Raw genomic sequence first — 14,606 nt, 5'->3', positions numbered from 1 at the left:
AGTACACGCTTTCAAAAAAGAGAAGATTATATTTGGCTTTTGTGGACATTACGGCCGAGTTCGATTATGTAGTTCATGGCAAACTATGGATCATTCTAACCGATATGGGGAGAATGCTCCATTAATACACTTTCTGAGGCAGCTGTATAGCAATGCGAAAGCTAGGGTTCGACAGAGCCGAGGGTGAATGTACTGCGCTGTTCAACATGGAGAGGGGAGTAGGACCGGGCTGGCACCTTTTCTAGTCACTCTCCATACCCATGGTTTGGGACAAACCATGGTAGATGGTGTACAGTCAAAATATCGAGTTTTTAATATCGGGTAGCAATAATATCGAGTAAAAAATATAGAATAGACATAATATCGAATAGACAGAATATAGACTACCAAAATATCGAATAGAATAGTATTAATATCGAATAGAACAGCAATAATATCGAATCAAAAATATAGAATTGACAAAATATCGAATAGACAGAATATAGAATACAAAAATATCGAATGGACAGAATATAGACAACAAAAATATCGAATTTGAGATAAGTAAGTTAATATTATTTTTAATATTTGTGTAATATAATTTTGTAGCGGGTTGTGGGTTTATAGGGGAACAGGTTGGGAAGTAATTTAATTATAATTAATTAAATATGTTGATTTATTTATTGGTATTTATTTTGAATTATTTGTTAATTAATTGGTAATTAATTAAAATATATTTGGTAATTAATTTTAATTGATTAATTGATAAATGTTAATTTTAGTAATTTATTTTCTGTAGCGGGTTGTAGGTTTATAAGGGACTAGGGTGGGAAGTAAATTAATTAAATATGTTATTTATTTATTGGTATTTATTTTTAATTAATTGTTATTTATTAATTGGTAATTAATTAAAATATAATTGGTAAATAATTGTAATTGAATATTTGAAAAATATGTTAATTGTAGTCATTTATTTTCTGTAGCGGGTTGTGGGTTTAGAGGGGAATAGGGTGGGAAGTAATTTAGTTATAATTAGTTAAATATTTTAATTTATTTATTGGTATTTATTTTGAATTAATTGTTAATTATTAATTGGTAATTAATTGAAATATAATTGTTAATTAATTTTAATTAATTGATAATGATGTTACTTTTATTAATTTATTTTCTGTAGCGGGTTGTGGGTTTTTAGGGGAATAGGGTCGAAAGTAACTTAATTGTAAGTAATTACATTTTTTTCATTTTTATTTTTTGATCTAATTTTTTATTAATTTTAAATTGTTAATTAATTTATTGTTAATTGGTAAATAATTTGTATTAGTAGGTAATTATTAATAATACTTAATTTTTATTTGTTTTTTTAATTGATTAATTAATATATTATATAAAATTGTTAATTATTTAAATTAATTTGTAATTGGTATTTATATTTATGTTATTTTTATTTATATATGAATTATTTAGTTTACCTACTGTTGCACTCACTGGAATGGGAATAGTAATTTTTACCCTCCCACTATCCAATGCTTTCCCTACTGTTGCACTTACTGGAGTGAGAATAGTAATTTTTACCCCTACGCTATCCAACGTTTTCCCTACTGCTGCACTCTTGGGAGTGGGAACAGTAATTTCTATCCCTACGCTATCCAACGCTTTCCCTACTGTTACACTCTCTGGAGTGGGAATAGTAATTTCTACCCCTACGCTATCCAACGCTTTCCCTACTGTTGCACTCCGTGGAGTGGGAATAGAAATTTTTACCCCTACGCTATGCAACGCTTTCCCTACTGTTGTACTCTCTGGAGTGGGAATAGTAATTTTTACCCTCCCGCTATCCAACGCTTTCCCTACTGTTGCACTCACTGGAGTGGGAATAGTAATTTTTACCCCTACGCTATCCAACGCTTTCCCTACTATTGCACTCACTGGAGTGGAAATAGTAATTTTTACCCCTACGCTATCCAACGCTTTCCCTACTGTTGCACTCTCTGGAGTGGGAATAGTAATTTCTACCCTCCCGATATCCAACGCTTTCCCTACTGTTGCACTCACTGGAGTGTGAATAGTAATTTTTACCCCTACGCTATCCAGCGCTTTCCCTACTGTTGCACTCTCTGGAGTGGGAATAGTAATTTTTACCCCTACGCTATCCAACGCTTTCCCTACTGTTGCACTCACTGGAGTGGGAATAGTAATTTTTACCCCTACGCTATCCAACGTTTTCTCTACTGTTGCACTCACTGGAGTGGGAATAGTAATGTTTACTGCTACGCTATACAATGTTTTTGGTACTGTTGCACTCACTGGAGTGGTAATAGTAAATTTAACCCTCTTGCTATCCTATGGTAAATATATTGTATTTTTTTTATTAATACTATGTTTATATATATATATATACTAGCAGCCCGTCCCGACGTTGTCCGGGTATGAATTGCTGCCGGCCAGTAGTATATTGTTTTGTAGGATTTCATTTTGATAGCATTTCTTATCTGTGACAGGCCTGTGAAACGCTCCGATTCACAGTGCACTACTGATGCACTTAAGAGTGCGCGTTCAGTAGTGTGTGAACTCGAGTTTTCCTACTTTATTTTTCCTTGCAATATTATATAGTGCGAACTCGACAACATGGCATGAGCACAATTTACATTACAGAAGAACACATTCATTTGTGAAAAGACAAAGCGTTTTGCCTGGATTCCCAGGATGTTGATCTGATGCCGAGATTCGAACATAGCTCCCCAGCTCTAACGTTCGCAATTCTAGAACTTGTGGCGGGAGGTGTGTCTAAAAGTGTATGTCGGTGCTGGCCATAAATGAGAGAGACCTGTGCATTTTTCAAATCGGTGGTGAAAAAATATGAGTATGTTGCTGGAGATGTGGGCCGCCGTGCCACCAATGTACTTACCGGGGGAGGGTAAACACCCATTATTCCGCAACTTTCTTTCCGCATACCATCAATCCGCATACTTTCATTACGAAAGTACCATGACTCCGCAATGCCATTATAACGCTTAGCATTACATTTTATATGCTTTTACCACGGATACATTTACAACGAAATTCGTTGTAAATGCATGAATGTCAAAAAGCATGATTTTTTTAATGTTTGGATAAGGTAAGTATGGGTATAGGGGTATATGTTTTGGGGTACTGAGGTATATGTTTTGGGTATTTTAAGGGTTCAGATATAGTTTTGGGTTATGGGGTACAGGGGTAGTTTTAGGGTTTAGGGATAGGTATGGGTTTTGGCGTACAGGGGTATTTTTAGGGTTCAGGGGTAGGTTTGGGTTTTGGGGCATAGGGGTATTTTTAGGGTTATGGGGTAGATTTGGGTTTTGGGGTACATGGGTATTTTAAGGGTTCAGGGCTAAGTTTGGGTTTTGGGGTACAGGGGTATTTTTAGGGTTCAGGGGTAGGTTTGGGTTTTGGGGTACAGGGGTATTTTAAGGGTTCAGAGCTAGGTTTGGGTTTTGGGGTACAGGGGTATTTTAGGGTTCAAGAGTAGGTTTGGGTTTTGGGGTACAGGGGTATTTTTAGGGTTCAGGGCTAGGTTTGGGTTTTGGGGTACAGGGGTGTTTTTAGGGTTCAGGGGTAGGTTTGGGGTTTGAGGTACAGGGGCATTAATAGGGTTCAGGGCTAGGTTTGGGTTTTGGGGTACAGGGTATATTTATAGGGTTAAGATCGGTTAGTGTTTAAGGGTGTTGGGGTATTTTAAGGCTAAGGGTGGGTTATGATTATGGGGTGCAGGGGTATTTAAAGGGAGCAGGGTGGACACCCGGAGCTGGAATGAACAGAACCTGGGAGGAAAAAAACAAGGAAATATTGGGCACAGCGCTCGCTTTTTTTTTTCTATAATCCCACGCCCGCACACGCCCACGCTCCCAGCACACGCCCACAGCACACGATATGAGACATGGCATGAAGGGCGGAACGTACCACACGCCCCCAGCGTTTGTCACGCACCCAGCACACGCCCACAGCACAACACAGACACGCCCACAAGGGACTACTATGCTGGCATGGTTCTTTTACCTTTTAAATGTATTGGTGGGCGTCTGCATAGCCTATGTCCTTCTGCTGCAACTGCCCTTTCCAGCGCTGTATTGGGTGTTGTGATTGGTGCTGTGGTTCCTGAGATTACCCGCCTCAAAGGTTTGGGCTCTCTCTTTATTATATTAGTATGGATATATATATATGTTTAAAAACATTTCTTTTTAAAATTATATTAATTATCTATTAGTTTTGATGTTATTTAAGTATTTTAAGTATTTTTATGTTAGTTATATTTATTATTTTATTAATTTTAAATTAACTATTTAAAAAAGTGGATAGTTTGACTGTCTATATTTTTAACATCGATATTTTTGATTCCATATTTTTGTACTTACCTGTTTGGAGATAGGAAGTCGATATTTTGGCATTCTATATTTTTTACTCGCTATTTTGGTATCTTGATATTTTTGACATCGATATTGTTTCAGTGATCCATGGTAGATAAGTGGCAAGACTTGCCACAAATAAACAACCGCCTACACCCACCCTACTCTACGCGGACGATTCAGTACTAATGGCCCAAACACAATTGGGTCTCCAACGGGCACTCGTCACTACAATGAGTACATGAAAAACCTGGGTCTGACAGTGAACACTGCTAAAACTTTCATAATCAAATGCGGGAAAGGCAGTGCAAAATGTAGGGATATATTTATTGACGGTAAAAAGGTGGAAACTACTACCACATACCCCTACTTAGGAATATTATTCGATCACAAGGGATCATGGTGCCAGGCTGTCAAGACTAAAAAATTACTTTTCATGCAAACCATGGCTGCTCTAGTCAAGTTTGCAAAGAAACTAGGAAGAAGACCCCCAGTTGAGATGCTGCATATTTATAGAGCTAAATGTGTCAGCACAGCTATATTCGGTGCAGGCGTGTGGGGATACTGCGATGTAAAACCTATCCACAGGTTGAAAACGTCTTTTTAAAATTCTTGCTGGCAGTTCCCTGTAGTACCTCAATTTATGTATGCCACACTGAGTGAGGGTGTAGCAGCGCAGTCTAGTGGTTGCACGTCACGTCCCTACGTGACGTGCCCGCGGCCATATTGGGGCTACGCGCGCATCCGCATCGATTAGGCGCGAAGGAGTCGGTACGAGCAGGATAGGCTCAGCGCTCTATAGGGACAGAACAAGTAATAAAGAGGTTAAACAGTACAGTGGCTACAGCGTATTTACTGGGGGCACCACCCACACTACAATGGCGACGAGGGTGGGATATGAGATCCCCAACCCCCCACAGTGAGAGAACCACACAGAGAGAACCAGAAAGACACCGGAAGGCAGGATCAACCCATGCCAAGCAGAACCAGAGCGCCCAGAGAACCAGAGGGCCGAGGAAGACGACGATTACCAAACAGGTACCCTATAGAGCGCGGCAGAGCCCAAGAACGTCCTGAAGTACAGGAAGGTCACCACAGGAGGGGACAGAACCCAGGGTGGCAAGAAAAGCGCGCCAGAACCAAGCTTGACCCTAAAGACTAGAAGAGCGCGCTGGATACCTCACCAAAGAGCGAGGGGGCTGATGTAGGTAGTCCCCAGACCCACATCAGCAAGGAAGAGCAGGACAACACACCAGGGAGCCCCAGAGGCCAAGTAGGCGCACAACCCAAGGTCAAGAGCGAGAGGATGAGTGCGCAGGCAGGATACGCGATGGCGCCAGTGCAGTTCCTACCCAGACCGGGAGAACCATTGATGAAATGGGAGGACTGGAGGGAATACATTGACAATTTTATTGGAGTCTTAGAAGATGAAAATGAAGAAGTTTTCAAACCCTCGAGGAAGAAACGTATCCTATTGTTGAACCTAGGCCCCGAAGGGCTGAGAGTATATAAAAGCCTGGTACCAAAGCAAAGAGCAAACACAGACGACGACGTATACGCACACGCAATTGATGACCTCAACGAACACTTCAGGCCGGCGGTGTGCGTATCAGTGGATAGATTCAACTTCAAACAAAGGAAGCAGCGCCAGGGAGAGACAATAGAGGAGTATGTGGCAGCACTGAAGCGCCTCGCGGCCACGTGCAAGTACGACAACTGGGAGGAAGAGTTCATCAAGGACCAGGTGGTAATGCACACCACGTGCACGTCAGTGCAAGACAAACTATGGGCCAGCGGAGACACCACCTTAAAGGACGTACTAGTCATCGTCAAAAGGGCAGAGTTGGCAAGAAGGTGCGCAGATGCGACGAAGAAAGAGGCAGCGCCTAGCACAATGGTGAATAGAATAGATGTGGAGGAGCCCCGCAAAGACTTCCAGAACAAGAAGACGGCTGACAAAGGGCAAAGCAAGTGGTATGGCAATGTGAGTCACCAAGGGAAACAAGGAGGAGGCAACAAGAAGTCGTGCTACAGGTGTGGAAGCTGGTCGCATGAGGCACACAACAGAAAATGCCCGGCGTTTCGCGCCAAATGCATGCACTGTGGAATAATCGGACACTACGAGAAGGTGTGCAGAAAAAAGGCCTCCAAAAGCATGGTGAAATACGTAGGTCAAAACGACGACGACCATGAAGAAACAGCAGAGGAGGAGGTCGTCACGGTGCTTTGCATATACGACCAAGTGATGAGCATTGATGGGCAAGTCCTTAGCATTGACGGCAAGAGAACAATGAAGCCCGTCCTGGAACTGACCATTGGAGGCATTACAATCAGCGTGGTGGCAGACACAGGATCACCTTACACCATCGTTCAGAGAGCAGTATGGGAGGAAAGATTTGCACCACACATAGGCCCAGAACTGGAAAAGCTAGACATCCGCCCAGTCACATACAACGGAGACCGCATTCCAATGGCGGGGTTCAGACCGCTACACTTTGAATTCCGCGGCCGATCTGCTTTCTGCAAACTCTACGTGTCGGAGAAAGGTCCCTCAGTCCTGGGATGGTTAGACCAAGGGGACCTTGGGATCAAGCTAGACCCAGGAGGCAAAGAACAGATACTGCTGACAGAACCCAAAAACTGGCCGGACATGAACAAGTGGAAGGAAGAATTCCCCAAAGTCTTTGGTGGTACAGTGGGCAAGTTAGAAAAATTCGCGCACAGGATCATCCTAAAGGAAAACGCAGTGCCAGTAGCCCACAAAGCAAGAAATGTTCCCTTAGCAGTGCGAGATGCAGTACGGGAAGAGCTCCAGGACCTGGAAAGGAAGGGGATTATAGAGCCCATCACGTGTGCTGAGTGGCTCGCGCCCTTGGTAGTGGTTAAGAAACCCAGTGGAAAGGTCAGACTGTGCGTGGACCTGCGCGAACTAATAAAGAACATTGTGGTGGAGAGGTTCCCCCTTCCCAGGATAGAGGAGATGCTAGCTAGCACCAGGGGCGTCAAATGGTATTCCACCATCGACCTGACTTCCGCCTACCACCAAATTGCACTACACCCAGAAAGCCGCCGCCTCACGTCGTTCATTACCCCATTTGGATGCTATCAATTCCGCCGCATGCCGTTTGGGCTGGCATCGGCGGCAGCGGTATTTCAAAAATTGATGCATCAACTCTTCCGGGAAACCACTGGAGTCCAATACTTCCAGGACGACATCTTAGTGATGGGGCAGGACAGACACGACCATGATGTGAAGCTTGGGGAGGTGCTACGGATCCTGGAACGGAAAGGCCTCACGGCGGAGTGGTTCAAGTGCCAGATAGGGATGGAATCAGTAACATATCTGGGGCACGAGATCGGAGTACGAGGAGTAACCCCAAAGACAGACAACGTGAAAGCGATATGTGAGGCGCCCCCCCCGACCAACAAAGACGAAGTTAGGTCCTTCATCGGCATGGCAGAATACTACGGCAAATTCGTACAGCACTTCGCCTCCAAAACTCACCACATGAGGCAACTGACACGGGAAAACACAGAGTTCCACTGGTCAGAGGAGGCACAAGGAGAGTTCGAGATGGTCAAGAAGGAGATAGTGGAGGCATCCCGCTCCAAGGTTACGACCCTCAAGGGAGGACAGTGTTAACCACGGACGCCAGCGATAAAGGGCTGGGCGCCGTCCTCATGCAGGACCGAGGACAAGGGCAGATGGACACGATTAGTTTCGCATCCCGCACGCTGAGCGACACGGAAAAGAAGTACAGCGTGATAGAAAAGGAGATGTTGGCGGTGGTGTGGGCCACCACCAGGTTCAGGCAGTTCCTATGGGGCACCCGGTTCCAACTAAGAACGGATCACAAGCCCTTACTGAAGGTGCTGACGTCGAGCGGTCACGCAGATGCAACGCCCCGGATCTCCAAGATGTCACTGAAACTCCTGGAGTTTAGGTACGATGTGGAATACATCCCGGGAAGCAAGAACAGAGTGGCAGACTACTTGAGCAGGGCGGCAGCCATGGAACCGAGTGTGGAGGACAAGACAGGAACAGAAGAATGGGTAGCGCTCACAGAAGACCAGGAGACCAACATCAGCCTCCAAGAGTGGAGACAAGCGTACGAGGAGGACCAGCTCCTAATTGAAGTAAAAGCGCACATCACCCAAGGATGGCCCGACAAGAGGCTGATCAACGGAGACCTAAGACCCTACTTCGAAATAAGAGAACAGCTGTCGATGGACGATAGGGGTATATTCGTGCACAGAGGAGAGAAGGTAATTCCCCCGACCAACATCATAGGAAAACTGTTAGACCTGCTTCACGAGGGACACCTCGGCATAAGCAAACTGAGACTGAGGGCCAGGCAAGACTACTGGTGGCCAGGAATGGACCTGAGAGCTGAGAGACACGTCAGGAGCTGCAGTCGATGCCAAGGCGCCGACAAAGTTCTCAAACCCCTACGCCCTGCACTGGGAACATTCGACCACCCAAAAAACCCATGGGAAGAGTTATCAGTGGACATACTGGGCCCGATTCTGGACGCACGAGGTGTCCAAAAGTACGTGTGTGTCTTGGTGGACAGTTATTCAAAGTGGCCGGAACTGAAAATAGAAGAAACCGTGGATGCAGAGACCATCATAAAGTTCCTGGCTGATACATTTGTGAGGGAAGGAATCCCAAAGGCCATTCTTAGCGACAATGGACCCCAATTCCGATCAGAGAAATGGAACAACTTCATGCAAAGGAACGGTATCCTGGCGAGACACACATCCATATACCACCCTGCCGGGAACGGACTAGTAGAGCGTTATAACAGAGTGGCGATGGGGTCGGTACAAGCGGCAATATCGGACAACAAGGACTGGGAAGTGGAAATATGGCACATGGTGTGGGCATACACGAGCACAGGATACAGTCCCTTCCAGATACTGAGAGGACGCGAACCATTCACCCAAGACAACAGAGTGTGGAAAGAGAAAACGATAACAAGTGAGCGGTCCCCGGCGGTGGTGAGAGCGAACTTGGAAAAGGCACAAGCAATCTACACCAAACACTATGACAACAGGAGAAATGTGAAGAACACTGGATTAGAAAAGGGAGAATGGGTACGAGTGAAGTTGGCCACATTGCAGAAAAAAGGAGAAAGCAAATACAGCGAGCCCATGCAGGTACATGAAGTTCTGGGCAGAGCGGCCCTACTAAGCGATGGGAATGTATGGTCGCAGGACCGCATGGCGAGATGCAACAGGGTCTTGAACTGGGACCATGGCGGAATGGACCTAGGAGACGAGGGACAGAGGACTGACCAGCAAGATCAGTCAGAGACAAATCCAGAAGCGAACGGAGGAGATGGCCAGGAGCAGACGGCGGGAGAAAGTTTGAGTGGAGAGGAAAGAGGCGGCGCCGCACCAGTAAGTGAAGGAAGAAGCGAAGAAGGCACCCCCAAGACCCCGGTAAGACTGACTCGCAGGGGTAGGGTGGTGACCAAGCCAGCGAGATTCAGAGACTATGATATGAACAGTGGACTATGAGTTAATCATTATTGTATTTTTCCTTTTTCCTTTGTTTCTATGGCCTTCTTATTCCTTTTGTTATTGGCTAATTCTATTCTTCCTTCTTCGGGTTCTTGTGGTGGTAGTTCTTTGTACACTTGCCTTATTTCGATTATTAAGGAGGATTTCGACTGCTTTGTTATGGCGATCGAGAGATTGTTGGTGGGTGGGCTGCGGGGTTTTTTCCATTTGAATATCCTGATACTGTGCGTAATCATTGCCTCCCACTGCCAGTTCTCCTGATTAGTGATCATCCTGCCTCTTGAGTTTCCCCTGATTTGTTTTGATCTATTTATATTGCCACAGATCCTGCTCCTTTTACTTTATTCTAAAATTAAACCTTCATTAATCCTGTTGTTTCTTCACAACACTGCTCTCCTGGGTTGCATCCGAGCATATGCGGGACGGAGCCTTGCACTGCCATGGTATAATTGCTTCGCTCTGTTTTACTTTGTTCCGATGGCTGATTATGATGTTCTGCTTTGTATCGATTGTAACTGTTCTTACTTCCAATAAAGGTTTTCCAATTTAAAAAAAAAAAAATCATTATTGTATTGATAAAAAAGGGGAGATATGTAGCAGCGCAGTCTAGTGGTTGCACGTCACGTCCCTACGTGACGTGCCGGCGGCCATATTGGGGCTGCGCGCGCATCCGCATCGATTAGGCGCGAAGGAGTCGGTACGAGCAGGATAGGCTCGGCGCTCTATAGGGACAGAACAAGTAATAAAGAGGTTAAACAGTACAGTGGCTACGGCGTATTTACTGGGGGCACCACCCACACTACAGAGGGATACCGTATATTTCTGATATAATAAATTCCCAACCGGTTCTCTTATGGCACCAGATTTGGACCTCGCCAAAAACCTCTTTCAATTGTGATATTATAAAAGAAGTCTTAAGCTTGATCGGGTCCTAGAGATTCCTTGGTTAAAATATATAAAAGATTTTATGTCTGATCTGGACCATCCTGAATATTATGACGACCTGCCTGCTATGTTTTCTGTCTCCAGAAAGGTTTTTAAAAGTCTTTGCATGTCACACTTGGAGGCAATCAGATTTGCCGCTGAAGCATCATGCTCTTCGGTACAATCGAATCAAATGATTTTAAGTACTCCCAGCCTTATTTGTTTACTATTCTTAGTGGGTACGATAGGTTTGTACTGATTCGCCTCAGACTGGGTATCTTCCATCGATTGATAAGCTTCCCCACAACAAATGACTGGTCAAAAACATTGAGTAACTGCCCGTGTGACGAAATGTCTCGGCAATCGTCAATGCATGTAGTCCTATTTTGTAAATTTTACACTATACAAAGGAGGAGGTGGATTTTACCTATTTAAAAACTGTGGGGTCTGAGACAATGTCGACCAGCATTTTTAGCATTGCAACTTTTAGACTATTAATGTTTTTCAAAATCAATCGCACTATTCCTAAAAAGCACAATTAAATGCAGAAAAGCTATCTGTATATGAACTGAGTACATCTTACAGGTCAGAGATGTAAAAACAGCTTTCAACCAATTTTTATTAAACTGATTATTGTGCAAACATTCTTAACTATTTATGTTTATGTGTTTTAAATGGACACTTTTATGGTTTTTTATATAAAATTGGGGTGGCGAAGTGAGCTAAAGAACGTTGATTGATTCAACCAGCACTTTGACTGGGGGTGAGTGTCTGGAAAGCTTCAGCACACCGTCCATCATCTCCTTGTGTTTGCTACCATGTTTTTGGACCAGACCTTTCCATCTGGGTCACTGAGAGTGTGACGTATAGGCCCTACTTGTGTGACATTCACTGATTTGTGAATGCCCAGAATCTTGCGCTGACATCTTGTGTATATGTTGAGTGTTTGTAGCACATGTGCAGTAGTAGGAGTATGTGCATGAGTGAGTCTGAGTATTGAAGATATTCAGGAATTGGCATGGCACAAGATGGAGGATGGGGACAGCTTTCCCAGACAGCGAGCGTGTATTGCCTGCATTTCTGTTATTTGAAAGTGAATATCCAGACACTGAAATGTAGTCAGGGGTACCTTTAAAGATTTCTAGAAGACTTTTGCTAGCAAAGGACAGCTGATTAGTTCTTCCAGGGTGTTGCCATTTGGTTGATTATAGGAGTGAGAGGTAGGATTGCAGTTTCTGTTGTGCAGGGTAAGGGTGTTTTGAGGTCAGGCCTGCCCTTTTTCTATCCCTGATTACTGCTTCAGAGAGGCTGAGGAGAGCCAGGTGCAGAAATTTCATAATTCATTGTGCCTGTTTTGTGCATGCTCCACTTTGGAGACAGTCCCAGTGCTGCTTGTTGTGAGAAGCATCATTCTACAGAAAGGCTGTGTTTAGAGAGCAGCCTGAGAAGGACACCTGAAAAGAGAACAACTCCAAACTGGTTATGAAGTTTGAGACAGTGTATTCACACCCACTGCCTAGAAACTGTGTATAAAAATGGGACTCAAAACAACCCCACTTTGTTCCCGATCCAAGTCTGAAAATGGAGCGCCCCACAGAGTACTCAAAAACCATGTGACCAGGGCTGGGATTTTCCTGACAGCCAGTCTCCCAGAGGTGACATCTACATTTGATGCCGGAGGAGCTGTCTAGAAGCCTGTCTGCCTACTAAGAGAGGGAAGGGTCTGCAGGAGGAGAGCTTGTCCAGATGCCCAGTATGTCCCCAGCACTGATAGACACCCAGAGAAAGGGGTCTGACTGAGAGTAAATCCGGGTGTGACCCATTTTACTGATGCATTGTCTCAAGTCAAGTCAAAATCACTTTATTCGGATATTTAAAACTATTAAAGCATGTTAAAATTTCTATCGCTTAAAAGCCAAATATCTCACAAAATCAATTGTAGTAGAATATAACCCCAGTTCAAAATACGCATGATAAGAAATTCTCTAAAATTCAAGCAGTTGAATATAAAAGGGATATTATAAAAACGAGAACCATTTCACATTAAACAAGCATTTGCAATGCAATAGGTCTCGCAATTGCCAGAGTTTGAGCTATTGGCATTGTAAATGATAATGCCATTTATTTATATGTTGGTTTTCAAAAGAGATAAAAAAGGCATTGTCCTTAACAATCCCAATAGCTTAAACTTTCGCAGATAAGAGACCTATTGCATTGCAAATGCTTGTTTCTAGTTCTGTCCGATTAGCTGTTTAGTTCGTTTTTCATTTCGAAATACCACAATACTTTAGCTTTCACAGTAAAACACGGCCTCAAGACTTCATCCGATTGACAAGTCAAACACGGACATCTCCAGCCAGTAAAATAGTCATTTTGTTGACTATTGATAATTTTGTGCGTCACAAATACATTACATAATTAGCACAATGTGGAACTTGTCTTTTCATTACAGTCCTGGCTTATTTATTGGCCTACTGATACTATTATATTAACAAAACGACCGACCAATCAGTGTTATGTGGTGATCAGTACAGTGGTTACTACCATATCTCTGATGTGTACTTCAAAGCAACTACTTAACTTCTGCTTTAGTCAGAATAAGGTTTATTTTTTCGATATTTTCCACAAGGTGTTGGCTTACAAAGGCACATTAGAACTAACTCTGATCACAATATGCATGCGTTTAATAATGGTACCTTTTGATTTCGTAATCATTTCTAGTCTTCTGGTACAGGCACACAATCAAGTATTTTTTTTTACTTCCGAATAAGAAATTGGTAAAGTTCCTGGTGAAACCTACATCCTCCTTTACGGACACTCTCTAATTAAGTTTGTTGCAGGGGCAATACTTTATACTTGCAGGAATGTCTTTTTTTTTTTACCGTCTCCAGGGTACTCGTGTATTACTTTGTCTTTTCAATAATGCTCCCATTTATGCAGGCCCCTTTTTCGCAACGGTTTCTGGGGCACACACTGGATATAAATTCACATCAGGTTTCTGTCATCACTCTTCTACTTAGTGTATGGCCAATAAGATACTGCACTTTGTAGGAACACAATTTATTGGCGAATTTTGTGGTGCAATCATATATTTTTTAGGTCGAGCCTAGACGTGCAATCAATGCGAAGCATTGATTGCTGTTTAGGTCGAGCCTAGACGTGCAATCAATGCGAAGCATTGATTGCTGTCTGCTCGACAACTATTGTCACCCGTTTCTGGGAATGTGGACACGAGATGGGCACGAGCGCAGATTTCACCTCGTGGGCGCGCACGGCGCCGTGCCCATCTCCTGCCTCGGAAGCTCCAACACCACACACGCATGTGCAGACACACACACGAGCGCCCATGCACGCACGCACCCATACATACAGAGAACCCACCCCCGCCGTTGCATACACACACGCGCAAACCACTTCTATTTGTTCACACACACACACTGCATACACACAGGCCCCCCCCCCCCCTTACCTCACCAGGCTCTTTTCTTGATGGAATCCCTGTTTTCTTGTGGGCTCCTTCTGCCCGGCTCCCAATGGATGGATGGGAGGGCAGGCGGGGGCGATGCGGCCAGGGGCTCCAGTGCTGCTACGGCGGGCGGGCGGGGGCGAGGCGAGGCGGCCAGGGGCTCCAGTGCCGTCCATCGCCTCTTGTACGCCATCAGCAAGCGAACCTGGAGAAGCAGCCAAGAACACTCTGCGTGTGCGCGGAAGTGCGTGCACCCGCCTGACGTCACTTAGAGGCTGAACCTTACGGTAGGCAGGCGCGGGCGCAGGGTCCCTCTGACCAGATTCAGATCA

The 14,606-nt window shown here is 44.3% G+C and overlaps 1 protein-coding gene across 1 annotated transcript in view; it reads left to right on the top strand.

Annotated features, from left to right (window-relative positions):
• Positions 1-14,606, top strand: part of GAA (alpha glucosidase) — a 446,470-nt gene that overhangs the window by 128,933 nt on the left and 302,931 nt on the right. The gene's annotated exons all lie outside the window — the stretch shown is intronic.

Source organism: Lissotriton vulgaris, chromosome 7, assembly GCF_964263255.1.
Source record: "Lissotriton vulgaris chromosome 7, aLisVul1.2, whole genome shotgun sequence".
Lineage (NCBI taxonomy): Eukaryota > Metazoa > Chordata > Amphibia > Caudata > Salamandridae > Lissotriton > Lissotriton vulgaris.
The sequence above is the reverse complement of the archived record's forward strand: the minus strand, read 5'-3'. Positions and strand labels throughout refer to the sequence as shown.